Source organism: Neofelis nebulosa, chromosome 8 (genome assembly GCF_028018385.1).
Source record: "Neofelis nebulosa isolate mNeoNeb1 chromosome 8, mNeoNeb1.pri, whole genome shotgun sequence".
NCBI lineage: Eukaryota > Metazoa > Chordata > Mammalia > Carnivora > Felidae > Neofelis > Neofelis nebulosa.
In genome coordinates, this window is record NC_080789.1 from 88297361 (window position 1) to 88316634 (window position 19274).

Below are 19274 nucleotides of genomic sequence, written 5' to 3' on the forward strand. Positions count from 1 at the left end.
TATCAAAGAATGCATTCCATTGTCTCTGAGAGGTTTGAAGTCCTCTCTTGTCAAAGGCACAGCTTAAGATACACTTCAAGTTAAAGTTGCCCTACAGTGACCACTACAATTCTATAAGTTCACCCATTTTCCAAAAAGGCACAAAATCCTGATCCATAGACCAACCAGGTAGAACACATCTTTGCCTTTAGATTCCCTAAGAGTTCATTTGAGGCGCTCTGTTTTCTAAAAGCTGTTCTCAAACACAGGGAACCATGTGTTTCCCCGCCCTCTTCCCTTTGGAATAGAATAAGATGATTTAGGTAAATAAGCTTCAACAAACAAATACAGGTATGCAAATTAAAGTCAGCTCAAAATGGAGAGAACAGAGCTCAGCTATAAGAGAGACTTACCTTCAAACTCTAGAGTAAATGAGAAAGCACTGAACTCAGTAGACTCTGGGTTCCATCACCATAGGGGCCTCAGTTGAGGAGGAAGGGGAGGTAAGGGGTATTTTCTTTGGATCCCATTTTGATGCCACAAACTGTCAAAAGTTTAGAAATAACAGAGGTAAAACTAATGAATCATTGAAGTAGTAATTAGTAAAAGTTTATTGTGCACACACCAAAAAGACAGTTTGCAAACCAGGAGCTTTCAAACCAAAACATGGAAGGAAGCTCAGAGGTATATTGTTAGAAAGTGGTTTATATAGTGAGAAATTCCTGCCCTCAAGCGTCTTCTACTTGTTCATAGGTATGTACTACTAAATTTTAGTCGTTCACAGGTATTTGAAGTTCCTTAATTACGCACCGTATGGTTCCCCCACTTCTGACCTTTTCATGTTTTCGTCTGAAATCTAATCCCTCCATAGAATAGGAGTTCCTCTTTTAAGATTGAATTGTAACTCTTTAAAGCAAGTATTGAATGAAACGTTGAATGATTAATTTGAGTATTTATGTGGATGGATTTTGCCTAATCTGGGACATTTGAATCTGTTATTTATAAGATAGGTTTTGCCATCTCAATTTTATAGACAAGGAAAGAGGTGAAGAGGAACAGGTTAAGTTTGCTAAGATCATACAATAATTTCTTGCTAAAATTCAATACAGTTGAGTTAATAAAAAAAAGCCTCAAAGCTTTGGTCTTTTTTGCTAATCATTTTGTATGTGGTGTTTAAGTATCATTGGTGTTATACTTGTTTATGTGATTTTGGACACTTCTCTGAAATCTGGAGAATTCTCAGTCAAAATTAGTGTGGGAATAACCATGTAGTCATTTTAAAAGTCACTATAATATATGGTTTACTTTCTAACATTTTTTTGTGCTTAATAGTGACAAATTATCATTGGTTAGGTTTAAAAATCTTGCTATGATTTTTCTTTCATTTTTATAAAGAAGTTTGAATCTCCAATTCAGTTTTAGAATGGCATCCATTTCAAGTTAGTGGAAATGATTACATTGTATAGTATATTCTGTTTTATTTCTAATTGCCTGCTCTTTGAAAAAAAAATTTTTTCTCTCTGTACTTTCAACTTTGCTGTGAACCTTAAACTGCTCTAAGAGGAAAGTCTTAATAAAAATAAAGAAAGATAAATTATAAAAATATTTGTTTTGGTGTGCCTGGGTGGCTCAGAGTTAAGTGTCCGATTGTTGATTTCAGCTTAGGTTATGATCTCATGGTTTGTGAGTTCCAGCCCTGCATCAGACTCCGTGCTAGTAGTGTGGGGCCTGCTTGGGATTCTCTCCTTCTCCTTCTTTCTCTTTCTCTGCCTCTCCTGCACTCTCTCTCTCTCTCAAAATAAATAAATACACTTTAAAAATGTGAAATATATATTTGTTTTAAAAATTCTGAGTTTTGTTTTGTGAGTTTTTTTTTTTATTGTGGTAAAACATATATACCACAATGTACCATTTTAACTAATTTTAAGTATATAGTACAATGGCAGCAATTCACATTATTGTGTAACCATCACTAGTATCCATCTCCAGAACTTTTTCATCATTCCAAACTGAATTTCTGTACCTATTATACAGTAATGCTCCCTTATTCCCTTTCCTCCAGTTGCTGGTAACACTACTCATATTCTGACCATATAAAGTTGACTACTCTAGGTACCTCATATAAGTGGACTCATGCAATATTTTTCCTTTTGTTTCTGGCTTATTTCCCTTAGCATAATGTCTCTGAGCTTCATCCATTTTGTGATATATATCTTTTTAAGGCTGAATAACATTGCGTTGTATGTATATACCACCTTTTGTTTATCAATTTGTCTGTCAGTGTACATTTGGGTTGTTTTATCTTGTGGCAGTTGTGTATGATGCTCCTATAAACATTGGAGTACAAATGTTTTTGAGCCTCTGCTTTCAGTTCTTTTGGATATATACCTAGAAGGAGAATTGCTGAATCACATGGTATTTCTGTGTTTAAATTTTCAAGAACTGTCATATTATTTTCCATACTCACTGTTTCATTTTTTATTCCCCCAAGCAATGCATAAGAGTTCCAAGGAATGATATGTTTTTTCATAGAATTCTAGGAACCTAAGAAATCATAAAGTAGAAAACATAAGTCACTCCTAGTCTCACTACTCAGATTAATATCATAACATAAAGATATATTATTTTTCCACAAACATTTTAGTTTGCAAAGAGTTTTTATTATGTTTTTTTATTTGTTGTTGACATATAATTAACATATAATGATATTATTTCCAGGATTGCAACATGATAACTATAGTCACTACGTATCACCATATGTTGTTATAATATTATTTATATTCCGTATGCTGTACTTTTCATCTCCAGGACTTATTTTACAGCTGGAAATTTGTACCTCTTATTCCCCCTCCACCTATTTCACCATTTCCTCCACCTCTCCACCTTCCTCCCCTCTGCCAACCACCAGTTTGTTCTCTGTATTTCTTTTCATTTTTTTTTAACATTTCACCTATAAGTGAAATCATATGGTATTTGTCTTTCTCCGAGTTATTTCACTTAGCATAATACCCTTTATGTGTGTGTGTGTGTGTATATATATATATATACATATATATATATACATATATATATATATGTATGTATATATATATATATATGTATATATATATATATGTGTGTGTGTGTGTGTTGTTGCAAATGGCAAGAGCTCATTCTTTTTTATGATTAATATTCCATTGCACATGTATATCACATCTTATCCATTCATCTGTCATTGGACACGGGTTGCTTTCCTATCTTGGCTATTGTAAATAATGCTGCAGTGAACATAGGGGGGCATATATCTTTTTCAATCAACAATTTCATTCTCTTCATACCCAGAAGTAGAATTGCTGGATTATATGGTATTTCTTTTTTTAATTTTCCAAGGAATCTCCATACTGTTTTTCATAGTGGCTGCACCATTTTACATTCTCACCAAGAGTGCACCAAGGGTCTTTTTCTCCATATCTTTGCCAACACTTGTTATTTCTTGTGTTTTTGATACTAGCTATTTGGACTGATGTGAGGTGACACTCCATTGTTGTTTTGATTTGCATATCTTTTGATGATTTGTGATGTTATGCATCTTTTCATATGTCTGTTTGCCATTCTGTCTTCTTTGGGAAAATGTCTATTCAGGTGTTCTGCCCATGTTTTAATTGGAGTGTTTGTTTGTTTTTTGGTGTTGAGTTATATAAGCTTTTTATGTATTTTGGATATTAATCCCTTATCAAATTTATCATTTGCACTTATCTTCTATCATCCACTAGGTTGTCATTTTGTTTTATTGATGGTTTCCACTGCTGTGCAAAAGCATTTTATTTTGATGTAATTAGCATTTGTAATTTACATTTGCATTTTTTTCCTTACCTAAGAAGATATATCCTTAATTAGGTTGTTAAGGGCAATGTCCAAGAGATCACTGCCTATGTTTTCTTTGAGGATTTTTGTGGTATCAGGGCTCACACTTCATTCTTAATCCATTTTGAGTTTGTTTTAGTATTTGGTGTAAGAAAGTGGTCCAATTTCATTCTTCCTCATGTATCTGCCCAGTTTTCCTAACCATTTATTGAAAAGGCTATCTTTTCTCGATTGTATATACTTGCTTCATTTGTCGTAAATTAACCGTATAGATGTGGAGTTATTTCTGGGCTCTCTATTGTGTTCCATTGATCAGTGTGTCTGTTTTGGGACCAGTACCATACTGTTTTGGTTACTGAAGTTTTAGAATATATCTTGAAATCTGAGATTGTAATAACTCCAGTTTCGTTTCTTCTTTGTCAAGATTGCTATTTGAAGTCTTCTGTGGTTCCATACAAATTGTAGGATTATTTGCCCTAGTTTTATGAAAAATGCCATTAGAATTTTGATAGGGATTTCACTAAATCTGTAGATTGCTGTGGACATTATGAACATTTTAACAATGTCACTTCTTTTAGTCTGTGGGCGGAGAATATTCCCATTTATTTGTGTTTTCTTCAATTTCTTTTAGCAGTGTCCTGTAGTTTACAGGTCTTTCACTTTTTTTGCTTAGGTTTATTCCTAGGTATTTTATTCTCTTTGGTACAGTTGTAAATGGAATTGTTTTTATAATTTTTCTTCTACTTCATTATTAGTGTATATAATTGCAATATATGTCTATATATTAATTTTGTATCCTGCAACTTTATTGTTCTAATAGTTTTTCAGTAGAGTCTTTAGAGTTTTCTATATATAGTATAGAAATCTACAAATAGTGACAGTTCTACTTCTTTACCAATATGGATGGTTTTTATTTTTTTGTCTGATTGTTGCAGCTAGGACTCCCAACTGTGTTGAATAAGTGGTGAGAGTGGACATTCTTGTCTTTTCCTAATCTTAGAATAAAGGCTTTCAGTTTTTCATCATGTGTATGATATTAGCTGTGGGTTTTTCATGTATGGCTTTTATTATGTTGAGGTATGTTCCCTCTAAACCTAATTTGTTGAGAATTTTTATCCTGAATGGAAGTTGTATTTTATCAAATGCTTTTTCTCCATCTATTAAGTTGAGCATATGATTTTATTTTTCCTCTTGGTGATGTGATGTATCGTATTGATTGATTTGCAAATAATTGAACCACCCTTGCCTCTCTGGAGTAAATCCCACTAGATCTTGGTGAATGATTTTTTTGTTTTTTAGTGTATTGTTAAATTTGGTGTGCTAATATTTTATTGTGGGTTTTTGCATCTATGTTTATCAGAGATATTGACCTGTGGTTCTCTTTGTAGTGTCTTTATCTGGTTTTGGTATCAGGGTAATGCTGGCTTCATGGAATGAATTTGGAAGTTTTCCGTCCTTTTCTATTTTTTGAAATAGTTTGAGAAGAATAGGTATTAACTCTTCTTTAAATATTTGTAAGAATTCATCTGTGAAGTCATCCGGTGCTAAACTTTTGTTTGCTGGGAGTTTTTTGATTAACTGATTCAATTTCATTTCTGGTTATCATTCAGTTCAAATTTTCTATTTCTTCGTGATTCAGTTTTGGGATGTTATTGGTCTGTTTCTATTTCTTCCTGATACAGTTTTGGAAGTTGTATGTTTCTAAGAATTTATCCATTTCTTCTAGGATCAAAGTCTTCTTCTTCTATCAAATTTGTTGGCATATGATTTTTCATAATAGTGAATGATTGTTTTGATATATTGTTGAATGTGCTTTGCTAATATTGAGAATTTTTCATCTGCATTTATCAGGGATATTGGCCTGTAGTTGTGTGTGTGTGTGTGTGTGTGTGTGTGTGTGTGTGTGTGTGTGTGTTTCTGTGGTATCTGTCTGGATTTGGTATGAGGGTAATGCCAGCCTTATAGGATGTATTGGGAAGCTTTCCTTCCCCTTCTATTTTTTGGAATAGTTGAGGAGAATAGGTATTAACTCTTTTTTAAATGCCTGATAGAATTTGCCTGTGAATCCATCTGGTCTTGGATTTTTCTTTGTTCATAGTTTTTTGATATCCTAGTTGAATTGCCTTACCTATAATTGGTCTGTTTCTATTTCTTCCTGATTCAGTTTTGGAAGGTTGTGTTTCTAGGAATTTTTTCATCTAGATTGTCCTATTTGTTGGCATATGTTTTCATAGTAGTCTCATAATCTTTTGTATATCTGTGGTATCAGTTATTTACCTTTCATTTCTGAATTTATTTGGTTCTCTCTCTTTTATCTTGATGAGTTTGACTAAAGGTTTATCAAGTGTTTTTTTTATGTTTTCAAAGAACCAGCTCATGGAAACCACATTTTACTGAATTTCTTTTCTTTTTCCTTTCTTTTCCTTTTTCCCTTTCCCTTTCCCTTCTCTTCTTTCTGTCTCTATTTCATTTATTCTTCTTCTGGTGCTTATTATTTCCTTCCTTGTACTAACTTTGGGCTTTGTTTGTTCTTTTTCTAGTTGCTTTAGGTATAAGGTTAGAGTGAGATTTTTCTTTTTTCTTGAGGTAGGCTTGTAGTGCTATAAATTTCCCTCTTTGAACTGCTTTCACTGTGTTCCAAAGATTTTGGACCATTGTGTTTTTATTTTCAGTTGTCTCCAATGTGTTTTTTTTTTTAATTTCCTCTTTGCTTTTTTTGTTGACCTGTTGGTGGCTTAGTATCATGTTATTTAAGCTCCATGTGTTTGTGTCTCCCCCCACCCCCTTTTCTCTTATAAATGATCTCTGGTTTCATACCATTGTGGTCAGAAAAGATTATTTATAATATTTCAATCTTTTTAAATTTTTTGAGGCTTTTTTTGTAGCCTAACGTGATTTATCCTGAAGAATATCCTATGTGCACTTGAAAAGAATATGTATTGTGCTGTTTTTTGATGTAATATTCTGTATGTATGTTAGCTCCATCTAGTCTAATGTGTTACTCAAAGATATTGTTCCCTCATTGATTTTCTGTTTTGATCTGTGTGTTGATGTAAGTGGAGTGTTAAAGTCTCCTATTATTGCATTACCATTAATTTCTCTCTTTATGTCTCTTAATATTTGCTTTATGTATTTAGATGTTCCAATGTTGGTTGCATAGTGAATTATAGTTGCTATATACTCTTGTTGGATTGATCTCTTTATTGTAATGTAATTCCTTTCTTTGTTATAATAGTCTTTGTTTTAAAGTCTATTTTGTCTGATATGTTGCTATCTCCACTTGTCTCCACTTGCATGGAATATTTTGTTTCATCTCTAAATTTTTAGTCTGTATTGTTTTTTTAGGTCTGAAGTGAGTCTCTTGTAGGCAGCATATAGATGGGTCTTGTTTTGTGGTTTGTTTTTTTTTTTTTTCCTTTCAGCTCCTAGGTTTTGATTGCAGCATATTTAGACTGTTCACATTTAAGGTAATTATGAGTAGATATATACTTATTGCTATGTTGTTACTTGTTTTCTGGTTGTTGTTGTCGTTCTTTGTTCCTTATTCTCTTGCTCTCTTTTTTTGTAACTGATGACTTTCTTTTTTCTCTTTTTCTTTTTGATGACTTTCTTTAGTGTTATGCTTGGGTTTCTTTCTCTTTATTATTTATATATCTCATAGAGGTTATTGGCTTGTGGTTGCCATGAGGTTCATATATAACATGTGTATACCAATGTAAATTAAGCTGATGGCTACTCAAGTTTGAACTTTTTTTTTAATGTTTGTTTATTTTTGAGAGAGAGGCAGACAGAGTGCAAGTGGGGAAGGGCAGAGAGAGGGGGAGACAGAATCTGAAGTAGGCTCCAGGCTCCAAGCTGTCAGCACAGAGTCCCACATGGGGTTCCAGCTCACAAACTGTAAGATCATGACCTGAGCCAAAGTCGGACACTTAACTGCCTGAGCCACCCAGGCACCCCGAGTTTGAACACATTCTAAGAGAATTTCAATTTTACTATCCTCCTCAACGTTTATGTATATAGTAGAAGTTTTTACATCTCTTTATTTTGTGAGTTCCCATAATTTATTTTAGGTACAGTGGATTTTACTTCTATTTTTTAACCATACTAGCTATATAAGTGATTTCTCTAATACCTTACTGTTATGTTTGATTTTACTAATGGAATATTTTTCCTTTCATAATTGTTTAAATTTTTAATTATGGCCTTTTCTTTTCCACTTAAAGAATTCCACTTAACTTTTTTTTTTTTTTTTTTTTTTTTTTTTTTTTTTTTTTTTTTTTTTTTTTTTTGGTAAGGCCAGTGTAGTGGTGATGAACTCCTTTACTTTTTATTTGTCAGGGAACTCTTTATTCCTTCTTCAATTCTGAATGATAACCTTGTTGTGTAGAGTATTCTTGGTTCCAGGTTTTTTCTTTTCACCACTTTGAATATATCATGCCATTCTCTTCTGGCTTGCAAAGTTTCTGCTGAAAAATCAGCTGATAGCCTCATGGGGTTTTCCTTGAATATAACTTTTTGTTTCTCTCTTGCTCCTTTTTAAAACTCTCTCTTTAATCTTTGCCATTTCCATTATGTGTTTTGTGTGGACCTCCTTGGGTTCATGTTTTTAAGGGCTGCCTGTACTTACTGAACCTTGGATGTCTGTTTTGTTCCCCATATTAGAGAACTATTTTAGCTATTATTTCTTCATATGAGTTTTCTGCCCCTTCCTCTCTTTCTTCTGTTTCTTGCACCCCTCTAATGCAAATGTTACTATGCTTAATGTTGTTACAGAGGACCCTGAATCTATCTTTTTAAATGATTATTTTTGAGAGAGAGAGAGAAAGGGAAGGAAGGAGGAAAAGAAACAGAGAATCCCAAGCAGGCCCCGTGCTGTTAGTGCAGAGCCTGACATGGGGTTCAAACCATGAACCGTGAGATCATGACCTAAGCCAAAATTGGGAGACAGACGCTTAATCAACTGAGCTACCCAGGCACCCCTATTCTCTTCTGGGTGGCTCAGTCAGTGAAGCATCCTTCTGACTTCAGCTCAGGTCACGATCTCACAGTTCATGGTTTCAAGCCCTGCATCAGGCTCTGTGCTGACAGCTCAGAGCCTGGAGCCTGCTTTGGATTCTGTGTCTCCCTCTCTCTCTGCCCTTTCCCTGCCTTCTCTCTCTCTCTCTCTCTCTCTCTCAAAAATACATTAAAAAAATAAATAAAATAAAACATTCAGGTTGGGTGTTCTCTATTACCCTGTCTTCCAGATTGCTGGACTGTTTTTCTGCTTACTGTGATCTACTGTATTTTATTTCAGTTACCATATTCTTTGGCTCTCATTGGTTCTCTTTTATATTTTCCATCTGTTTGTTGAAGTTCTCACTGAGCTTATCCATTCTACTTTGTAGTCCGGTGAGCATTTTTATGACAGTTACTTTGAATTCTTCATCAAGTAGATTTGCCATATCCATTTCATTTAGTCCTTTATCTGAGGTTTTGTTTTCTCCTAAATGGAGCATATGGTCTGTCTCATTTTTTTTTTTTTTTACTTTTTTGTGTTTGTTTCTGTGAATTAGGCTGAGCAGCTACATCTCCTAAACTTGAAAGAATAGTCCTATGTATATGTGTGGTTGTCCCCTGTGCAGACTGTGTGTGCCTGGTGGCTTTCATTGACTTGGAGCTTTGCCTGGCATGGGCCAGGGATGCTGGGGTCCTCTGTACTGGTGCTGCCTTGGTGGGATGGCCAGAGCTGAGGTGGCCACTGGCCTGGGCAGTCCTCTCTGTACAGATGGTACCCTGGCACAAGAGCTGAAACTGATGTGGGTTCAAGCCAGGGCGTCCTAGGGTGTTCAGCATAGGGGACACCTACATGGGGTGGCTGGAGCTGAAGTGGGCATGACCCAGGGTGTGCTGGGATGCTCCGCACATGTTGTGTCCTGTGGGGCCGTGAGGCGGGACGGGGGCAGGGAGTCTCCCAGGGCACTCCCAAATCGGTGGTTCCTGGGCAAGGTGGCTGTAACCAAGGCGGGTGCAAGGCAGAGATTCCTGTGGTGCTCTGTGGCTAGAGCCACAGAGTGGCTAGAGCAGAAGAGAGCAAGAGCCAGGAGGTCCTGGAGTGCTGTGCACTGTGGTGTCCTAGCACATATCATCTGGAGTCAACATGGTAAGGTCTGCGTGGTTCCCAGGTGCTTTGTGCCTGTGTCACTTTGGCAGGTTGGCTGTAGTTGTAGTGAGCGCTGACCAGGGTGCTGCAGTGTGCATTGCATTGGGGCTGCCTTGGTAGGATGACTTGGGATGGTGTAGACTAGGGACCAGTGCTCACTGAGGCAGTAGGCTAGCTAGGGTGCCTGGATTGTGCTCCCATCCATGCTAGCAAGGTGGAAGAGAACACAGGATCTGGCACTCACCAGGCCCTCCAATCCAGAGATTTCCAGCAGCTCCCTTGCCATTTGGTGGAGTTCTAGGGCTGGATCCTTTATATTTCAGTTGTTCTGTTAAACTGTGGCTTTTTTTCTGTGTCCTAGGGGGTTCAGGGCTAGTATGACCAGGGCTCGCAGAGGCAGCAGGCCAGCTATGGCTTCTGGAACCCGCTCCCGTCTGTGCTGTCAAGGTGGACTGGGAACGTTAACCATGGCACTTGCCAGCACCTCAGATCTGGAGAGAGTTCTAGGAGCTGCCCCACCATTTGGTAGTGGCCTAAGGATGGTTCCTTTATATTCTAATTTCCCTTCCAAACTGTGGCTGTTTTTCTGTGTCCCAGGGCAGATGAACCTGCTCCCGGCCCTTCAATAGTATCCCTTCCCACTCTAGTTTGCAGCATAGGGGCTGGGAGTTTTCTTTGTTTCACTGTGTGTGTCTTGCTGTTTTTCACGTGCTCTATCTTTTGTTGTGCAGAAGCTGTTTAGTCTGCTTGCAGTTCTTCAGAAGGAATTGCTCTGTTAATAGGTGTAGATTTGTTGTGTATGTGGAGGAGATGAGTTCAGGGTCTTCTATGTTGCCATCTTGGATCGGAAGTTCTCTGTCAGTTAGGGTTTGATCAGAGAAGCAGAGGCACTATGCATGATACAAGGGATTTACTGGAGGGATTTAACCTTATGTGATTGTGTGAAGTGGTCAAGCTCTTCCCTGGTGTTTGTCACCTGCGTGTGTGGCACTGAAGTCCACGCCAACGGTCAGGAAGAGAAGGTGATGTACAGTGGGGGTGCAAAGGCAAATTGCAACCTGTGAATCGTGAATCATATTTCTTAGCAGAACCTGTATTAGTCTCAGTGCCTCATAGTCTCCAGTGTGGATGATTCAGGAGTGGGTGTACATGCACATGGGCCAGCATACTGCTTGGCTGAGGGTTCAGAGAAGCTGAAGGAGAACCAACAGCATCTGGGGGAGCTGCAGACTCTGCTCTTTCCCCGAGGATATCTAGCAGCACCCAGAGTTGTGGGCTCGGTGCTGCCCTGTGCCAGTGAGGTCATCAATCCTGGCCTTAATTAACCTTTTCACATATGGAAAACAAGGGCACTCTTTCACTTCTACCTTCCATATATCTGGCTGTCCAAGGAAACAACTGTCCCTTGTACAACCAAAGATAAACTCTTCCTCTCCCCCTGAAAAGGGCACAGGTTCTTGTTATTCATCTTTGGATGATGCTCATTCCTCTTCCTGCTGAATCACATCCTTCTTTGGTAATCCTCTAACTTAACTCCTGAGATGTGAAGTCAGCTACTATTAACACATTTTATTTAGATGTTAGGAAAATAGGAAAAGGGACCTAAATACATACATACATACATACATACATACATACATACATACATACATACCACCAATGACAAGAAAATAAGAAACGCTTATAGTTATTACAGTCCTGTTTCTCACTTGATCATGTGGTCATTAGATGTTATTTTATAACTGTCTTCTTCAGTTTCCCATTCCTTATTCTTTTGCTCTCAGCAAGCATCTTAATTAGTCACACATCCTTGCCTGGTGTGTGGACTTGCCTTAGCAGTTTGCTTATATTTGGGTTTTGTTTGTTTGTTTGTTTTGTTTTTTAAAATTTTTTTTTCAACGTTTTTTATTTATTTTTGGGACAGAGAGAGACAGAGCATGAACGGGGGAGGTTATATTTGGGTTTTGTAGTTTTGTTTTGTTTTGTTTTTATTTTTGAGAGAGAATGCATGTGAGCTTAGGTGAGGGGCAGAGAGGGAGACAGAGGATCCAAAGCAGGTTCTGCATTATCAGTGCAAAGCCCAATGTGGGGCTCGAACTCATGAACCATGAGATCATGACCAGAGCAAAACTTGGATGCTTAACCAACTGAGCCACCAAGGCACCCCAGGTCTTGCAGTTTTGCATTAACTTTTTTTTGTTATTTATGTTTTAATGTTTATTTATGTTTGAGAGAGAGAGAAAGAGAGAGAAACAGACAGACAATGTGAGCAGAGAGGGGCAGAGAGAGGGAGACAGATTCCAAAGCAGGCTCCAGGCTCTAGGCTCTGAGCTGTCAGCACAGAGCCCAATGCGGAGCTTGAACTCATGAACCGTGAGATCAAGACCTGAGCTGAAGTCAGATGCTTAATTGACTGAACCATCCAGGTGCCCCTGCATTAACTTTCTAATCACAGGACTTGGGAATATCAAAAGGTACTCTAGAGGTTCCCCTACATTTCAGTCATACTCCTCCTTAATTTTCAGTAGTGTTGTAGCAATCCAATTTCCCTTGAATAGTCAGAATCACTCACCCAAGCCAGTACAGTAAACCCTTCTTTGCCTGCTGATTTACTGGCAACCAGGAGCTCAAGGTGGTCAAGAGGCAGTCCATTGCCATTTAAATGGAACCATTGCTTTTTCCCCTGGTAGAAGCATTTCTTCCTTGCTTTTGACCTCTAATTTTTTTTTAAATGTTTTGTTTATTTTTTTGAGAGACAGAGTGTGAGCAGGGCAGGGGCAGAGAGAGAGGGAGACACAGAATCTGAAACATGCTCTAGGCTCTGAGCTGTCAGCACAGAGTCTGATGTGGGGCTCGAACCCACCAACCATGAGTTCATGACCTGAGCCAAAGTCAGACGCTTAACTGACTGAGCCTCCCAGGCGCCCCAGACCTCTAAACCAGCAAAGTTCAATATTTCAGGGATGGGAAGCAAGCATTTCACTGGTGGATCACTAGGAAGCAATTGTAAGAGGAGCCACTCCCATTTCCACCCTGATCCCTAGACCCAAGAATCCTATCTATGGGACAAACAGTATTGTATTCACTGTTTTGGTAGGTAAGGGCAGTTATGCTGGCATCTACTTGATCTTTCCTACCATAATAGTCATTAGTCATAGGCCAGGGGACCAATACATGGATTTGGTTAGTTGCTGAATATGTCTGTTCTGATAATATGATCTGGAACCGGGGAAATAACCGTAGAGTAGGTTAGAGGACCTCCTGGGCCCACTCTGTAATGAACCTGAGCAAAACTGCATCGATCATGTGACTTTTATAAAGTCCAGTCCGTGTTTTGACTGGTGGATCACCATGGCATTTTAGTCTTCCAGAAACTGTCATTTCAGAGTTAATGTCCAGTAATTTCTGAGAAGTTATTTTCCTTTCCCCAGTATGTAATTACTCTGATAAGTTCCTCTGGAGAATACTAGTGTGAAGACTTACTACATAAAATTTTAGTTATGTAATAGAATTCTTCCTCAAAGGGTCCCAACCTCCACTTTATTCAAGGGACTCTTTGTCTATAAATTGGGTCATTTCTGGGAACTGGTTGAAGGACTCTGACTCTGTAGTGATTCAGGTCAAACTTCCATTTACCAGAATCAGGGCTTTGTATTCTGCATATTCAGATTGAGTAATCTGTTTCAAGGACATCATGACCAACTAGCCAATGCCAGAGTTTTCTGTGGACTATTGTGATTACTGCTTCTGTTCTCTTGCCTCTTATAGCAACACATGTACCTTTTCTTTGGTTATGAATTGAATTGCTACCATTTAGCTCCCATGCCTTGGAATCCATCATTCTTGTTGATTCTGTTGACCTAGTTCAAAGGCAATACTTTCCTTACTGTCATTCCTAGCTTACAGAGAACAGCCACTATGAGTTCTTCAGGGATGCTGGGGCTCCCTTATTAATGTATTTTTCACAACCTTAGTGAAGGGAGTGTCCTCCGGATTTTCCTGGTGGACACAGCAAGAGAGTAGATAGTAATCTACCTGATAATCCACTCTAGCATTCCCATCTCCCTAAGCCTCTGGACTCCCTTTTTAGACTATACCTAGGAAGTTCTAGCACTTCAGTGTCATTGGAATCTACACCTGTGTCATTCCAGCCCAACTTTCTGACATTCATCATTGGAGCCAGGTTTCTGGCAAACAGCTAAGTAAATTATTAGAGCCACTCCTGGCCACTGTATTTAATGCACTAAGCCAGAATTTTTGTATCAGTAAATTTAGCTTTTTACCTATTTTGTTCTGTTCACTCTGATTTAGTATCCTTAGAATCTATTCCCACATATATTCCCTACTTTTCTGGTGATACAGGTATACCTCAGAGATCTTATAGGTTTGTTTCTAACCACTACAATAAAGCCAATATCATAAAGCAAGGCAAATGAATTGTTTGGTTTCCCAGTGCATATAAAAATTATATTTATACTGTGATCTATTAAGTTTGCAATAGAATGTCTCAAACAACAATGTTCATATCTTAATTAAGAATACTTTATTGCTGGAGTGCCTGGGTGGTTCTGTCAGTTGAGCATCCAATTTTTGGTTTTAGCTCAGGTCATGATCTCACGGTTCATGGGTTTGAGGCCTGCTTCAGGCTCTACTGTCAGCATGGGGGCCTGCTTGGGATTTCTCTCTCCCTGCTCCTCCCCAACTCACACTCTCTCCCCCTCTTTATCTCTCAAAATAAGTAAATAAACTTTAAAGAAAAAGAATACTTTATTGCTGAAAAATTAGTTTTCAGTTAGCTTTCAGTGAGTGTAGTATTTTTGCTGGTCAGGCGTCTTCCCTCGATGTTCATGGCTGCTGACTGATCAGGGTGGTGGTTGCTGAAAGTTGGGATGGCTGTGGCAATTTCTTAAAACAAGACAACAATCAAGTGTGCCACATTGGTAGGCTTTTCCTTTTTTTCATGTATGAGTTCTCTGTACATGTGGTAGCATTTTACCTATAGTAGAACTTCTTTCAAAATTGGAGCCAGTCCTCTCAAAACCTGCTGCTGCTCCTTTATTAACTAGTAAGTTTATGTAATACTCTAAATCCTTTGTTGTTCTTTCAGCAATTTTTACAGCATCTTCAAGAACCACTTTATTCGCTCACCCCTAAGATGACTCCTGTTATTTTTATCATGAGAGTATAGCAGTTCACTCCCGTCTTCAGGCTCTACTTCTAATTCTAGTTCTTTGGCTGTTTCTACTGTATCTGCAGTGACTTTGTCCAATGAAATCTTGAAAACCCTCAAAGTCATCCATGAGGGTTGGAATCAACTTCTTCTGAATTCCTGTTAATATTGATATTTTGACTTCTTCCCATGAATAATGAATTTTCTGAATGGCATCTAGCATGGCAGATCCTTTCCAGAAGGTTTTCAATTGACTTTGCCCAGATCCATGAGAGCAATCCCCATCTGTGGCAGCTATAGCCTTATGAAATGTATTTTGTAAATAATAAGACTTGAAAGTCAAAAATGACTTATTGACCCATGGGTTGCAGATGGATGTTGTGTTATCAGGCGTGAAAACAAGATGAAACTCTTGGACATCTCCATCAGAGATGGAGCTCCATCAGAGCTCCTGGGTGACCAGATGCACTATCAATGGAAAAAATCTTTCTTTGCTTTATTCCCCCTGAGCACTAGGTCTCGACAGTGGGCTTAAAGTACTTAGTAAACATGTTATAAACAAATGTGCTGTCATTCAGGCTTACTGAACATAGACAGAGTATATTTAGCATAATTCTTGCCCCTATGAGTTTTGGAATGGTAAATGAGCATTGGCTCTGTTAGCTCCTAACAGAAAATCAGCCTATTCTTTGAAGCTTTGAAGCCAGGTGTTGATTTTTCCTCTCTAGCTCTTAAAGTCCTATTGATCTCTGTTTTACAATATAAATAAATAAACTTTAAAAAAAGTTAATGAAAAACAGTTGTTCTTGTAGACATTGAAAATTAATAGAGAAAAGTGTAGGGATTCTTTAAATCTTTTTTTTTTTTTTAATTTTTTTTTCAACGTTTTTAATTTATTTTTGGGACAGAGAGAGACAGAGCATGAACGGGGGAGGGGCAGAGAGAGAGGGAGACACAGAATCGGAAACAGGCTCCAGGCTCCGAGCCATCAGCCCAGAGCCTGACGCAGGGCTCGAACTCACGGACCGCGAGATCGTGACCTGGCTGAAGTCGGACGCTTAACCGACTGCGCCACCCAGGCGCCCCAGGGATTCTTTAAATCTTAATCATTAATCTACTCAACCTACATAAAACCATGTAGAAAAATATTAGATGAAAATTAAAACTTTATTTACCCAAACAAGCAGCCAGTTCTTAGTTTATTGACCCCAGTCTAGTGAGTATAGGTAATTGCAAGCAATTGCAGTGAAGGTTTTGTGATAAAGGTGTTAATAGGGAATTAAGTCAGTGCAAAGATCTGGTCTAGGGGCTGTCCAGAGAAGGCTGTCTGAGGAAGTGGCATTTGAGCTAAAAGCTGAAGGATAAGTAGGCAAAGAAAGGATAGCAGAGTAAGGAAGAATGTTCACTCAGCGGACCAGTATTTCTGAGAGCCCAAAAGTAAGAACATGTGTGTAGGGAATATCAGTAATCTGGAAGAATTTCAGTGTGGCAGGCAGTGAGGGGCAAGGCACGTGGAAAGAGTTTTGAAAGATACTATAAAATCTTCCTTAGATTAGTGGGAAACCCTGGAAGGGTTTTATACTGGTAAGAGACTTGTCAGAATTGTGGTTTAGAAGACGGAGGAATTATAGAAATAATTAGGAGTTAGATTCAGAAGGACTTGGTATTCATTGGATGGGGGTAGGAGAAGGGATAGTCTAGAATGACGCCCAAATTCTAGGCTGGGACAAATGGTGAAGTTGTTCACTGAAGTAGGGTACATTTGGAGAAAGAATTTACGTGGGAATGGAGAGAGAGGGGAGAGAAATTGAGGATGGGGGGCTAGTGAATGGGATATTCTTTGGAAAGAACTGCTGTGAAGGGAAAAAGAGAGGGTGTCCTAAATTAGGTATCCAGGGTTTTTCAAAGATGAGAGAGGCTTGCCCATGTTTAAATGTAATGATAAGTTACCATTGATGAGGGAGAATGTGAAAATACAGCAGAGAGACTATTTGAGATGGTAAAATCCCTGATAAAGTCTGAATCTGAGTATAGTTTTTAATTTATCTGCTCTCTGTCTCAGGTTATTTTAAGGAACAAACTACAGAGGTCAGCAGTTTTACTAATGTAGAATAGCTATATAGCTGCAGACAGTTTCAGTAATAAGAGAAAGGGATATACTTTCAGAACTTCAGTCAAGGGGTGCCTGGGTGGCTTAGTCAGTTGAGCATCCAACTCTTGATTTCTGCTCAGGTCATGATGTCATTGAGTGCTCCCAGTGTAGAGCCTGCTTGGAATTCTCTGTCTCTCTGCCCCTACTCTGCTCATGCCATCTCTCTCTCTCTCAAATAAAATAAATATTAAAAAAAAAAAGAACTTCAGTCAATAAACTATTCATCAGTTTCTACTCAGCATAAATTAATCTGGTACAGTGAGTGTGGAAGAACGCTTATGTAACTACCATTCTTAACTATACAGGTTGCTATCTTTTCTTTGGAAAGCTTTGTAGTAATTTTTTCCTGATATAACTGGGCAGTATTTGACTAGATTTATGTTATTTTGCTGAGATTACCAATACTGATTGTTAAAAAATGATAAAGTAAAAATTCAAAATGATACCTATTTTAATTATTATTTTTTAATGTTTGTTTATTCTTGAGACAGAGACAGAGCGTGAACACGGGAGGGGCAGAGAGAGACAGGGATACATAGAATCTGAAACAGGCTCCAGGCTCTGAGCTGTCAGCACAGAGCCCCACGCAGGGCTTGAACCCACGAACTGTGAGATCATGACCTGAGCCGAAGTCAGATGCTTAACAGACTGAGCCACCCAGGCGCCCCTATTTTTATAGTATTGAATAAAGGAGGAGATTTCCCTGTAATTTTCTATTTGCTTATTTGGTTAATGATCATTTGTTTATCGCCTCTATTAATGAGGCTAAAAAATAGGAAGTATATTAATGTGTGATGCCCTCAGGTGAGTGGTAGAAACTTATTCTGGAGAAAGTGTAAATTTTAAGGTAGTTACTTTTTCTTTTAGGTTTTACCCTTGTGATTTGCCCATTGATCTCTCTTAGGGAAGACCAGTTAATGGTTTTATTTATTTATTTATTTATTTATTTATTTATTTATTTTTTAAAAGGAATCTTCCCTTTTTTTTTTTTTAACGTTTATTTATTTTTCAGACAGAGAGAGACACAGCATGAACGGGGGAGGGGCAGAGAGAGAGGGAAACACAGAATCGGAAGCAGGCTCCAGGCTCTGAGCCATCAGCCCAGAGCCCGGCTCGGGGCTCGAACCCGCGGACCGCGAGATCGTGACCTGAGCCGAAGTCGGACGCTTAACCGACTGAGCCACCCAGGCGCCCCCAGTTAATGGTTTTAAAACATTAGGAATTTCAGCTACCATGTTAAATGTTTCTAAGGTATGCTTCTGTGGTTCTTTTTTTTTTTTTTTTTTTTTTTAAGTTTAAACCCTTTACTGAAGTAGAGCCTTGGTTACAATTCAGTTGGTTCTAAAATTATAGACTGATGGGGCGCCTGGGTGGCTCAATCGATTAAGCCTCCAACTTCAGCTCAGGTCATGACGGTTTGTAGGTTTGAGCCCCGTGTTGGGCTCTGTGCTGACAGCTCTGAGCCTGGAGCCTGCTTCAGATTCTGTGTCTCCCTCTCTCTCTGCCCCTCCCCTGCTTATGCTTTGTCTCTCTCTGCCTCAAAAATTAAAAAAAATAAAAAAAAATTAAAAAAAAACATTAAAAATATTTTAACTTAATTTAATTAACATAAAGTGTAAAAACAGATTAGATAGTAGTGGCCATGGTTGCATTTGATATGGGAATTAATATAACAACATGGGAGGTTTGTTATTCATCAGTGAGTAAATCTATTGAATTATTACCAAGGATGTGCAGGTATGTATAACTCCTATTCAGAAGTAACTTTTAAAAAAGCTTTTCTAGAGAGCACACTACAGATGATGTTTAATAATTCTGTATTTTGAATCTTAATTATTAGCTAGTATTTTTAGAACAATGAAGTCATTTTTGCAGGTTTTTTTTTACTTTTACTTAAGTGCCTATTTTACTTGTATTGCAGTGTTATGAATTGTTTCCTATGTTTGCTAAGATAATTTGGTGTCCCATCATTGCCTTCTGAATTTTTA

General features: G+C 38.1%; 1 protein-coding gene across 21 annotated transcripts in view; it reads left to right on the plus strand.

Annotated features, from left to right (window-relative positions):
- LOC131519887 (cationic amino acid transporter 3-like) overlaps positions 1–19274 on the plus strand; it is an 85961-nt gene that overhangs the window by 36802 nt on the left and 29885 nt on the right. Inside the window, exon 1 of one of the 21 annotated variants that reach the window (XR_009265856.1) lies at positions 7236–7289. The exons of 17 other annotated variants lie outside the window; for them this stretch is intronic. The gene's annotated coding sequence lies outside the window, so the exon portion shown is untranslated. Of the gene's footprint in view, positions 1–7235; positions 7290–14813; positions 14905–14969; positions 15030–18513; positions 18538–19274 lie in introns of those variants that run through there. 3 more of the 21 variants (XR_009265857.1, XR_009265860.1, XR_009265862.1) reach the window with 3 other exon arrangements.